Source organism: Rhincodon typus, chromosome 1 (assembly GCF_021869965.1).
Source record: "Rhincodon typus isolate 14 chromosome 1, sRhiTyp1.1, whole genome shotgun sequence".
NCBI classification, from domain to species: Eukaryota; Metazoa; Chordata; class Chondrichthyes; order Orectolobiformes; family Rhincodontidae; genus Rhincodon; species Rhincodon typus.
In genome coordinates, this window is record NC_063332.1 from 12,928,816 (window position 1) to 12,930,137 (window position 1,322).

At 47.4% G+C, this 1,322-nt stretch overlaps 1 protein-coding gene across 1 annotated transcript in view; it reads left to right on the forward strand.

Moving 5' to 3' along the window:
• The window catches only part of LOC125482023 (V-type proton ATPase subunit B-like), a 9,983-nt gene that overhangs the window by 6,510 nt on the left and 2,151 nt on the right, over nucleotides 1-1,322 (forward strand). The gene's annotated exons all lie outside the window — the stretch shown is intronic.

Consider the following 1,322-nt stretch of genomic DNA (forward strand, 5'->3'; position numbering starts at 1 on the left):
GGAGATGGGAAGAGGAGTGGGGATGGAAAGAGGGATGGGAGGGGATTGGGGACAGGGTGATGGGGAAGTTGAATGGGGAGGGGTTTGGGGTGGTGTTTGGGAAGGGGGTTGGGAAGCGGAAGAGGGATGGGGAGGGGAATAGGGAGGTAGATGAGGAGGGAATGGAGAAAGGGTTGAGCGGAGGGTTCGGGGGATAATATTGAGGATGGGGTCTAACAGGAGAGGGGGATGATGTAAGTGAGGGGAGCGGTGAGGAGAGTGGGGATTGGCAGAGGGTGTCATGGTGATGGTGATTAAGGTTCTGTAACTCCCTCCCCTCCTGATGATCAGTGATGGCGAGTTGATGTGACACACTGTGTCAGGGATAAACCCGCTCTCCCGAGCTGGCTATTTAAAGGAGTTAATTATTTAGTTGCATTTGGCCTTTTCTGACCCTGTAGCCCTGCTATCCCCTCCTTCTCTGCTGATCGGGTTGTGTGTGGGGAATAAGGTGGAGCCTCTGCTCCAGTCGGGGAGGGGAGGGGAAGGGGGGGGATGCAGGATTAAATACCCCCAGACTCAGTGATAAAACCAGCCTCCACTGTGATAAATCCCATTGGGTTCACTAATAGCTGGTAAACCTGCTGTCACTCAATGTAGGGGCAGTAAATCTGTGGAATTCTCTCCTGTCGAGGCTCGGTCATTTGGTATATTGAAGGCTGAGACAGACAGGTTTTTAATCTGTAAGGGGAATCAAGGGTTGGGGGAAAAGGCAGGAAAGTTGAGGATGATCACATCAGCCATGATTGAATGGCGGAGTGGACTCGATGGGCTGAATGGCCTAATTTCTGCTCCTATGGTTTTAACGCTAACAGTAGTGTGGTTGACCGTGAACTGTACTCTGAAGTCGCCTTTCCAGCCTTTCCATTGTCCTAAATGTTTGTGATAAAGGAGCAGAACAGCTAAAGTTCCCTCCATGGGCAGTTAGGGACGGGCAGCATTATCAAAGATACTTCAGAGACTTTTAAGTGACTCTTGGATAGGCACATGGAGGATAGTAAAATGTAGGGTATGCAGGATAGATTGATCTTAGTAGGACAATAGGTCGGCACAATATGGTGGGTCAAAGGGCCTGTACTGTGCTGTACTGTTCTATGTTCTATGTTTCATGTTCTATGTTCTATGTTCCATGTTCTATGTTCTACGTTCTATGTTCTATGTTCTACATTCTATGTTCTATGTTCAACGTTCTATGTTCTATGTTTTATGTTTTATGTTCTATGTTCCATGTTCTATGTTCTATGTTCAACATTCTATGTTCTATGTTCCATGTTTTATGTTCT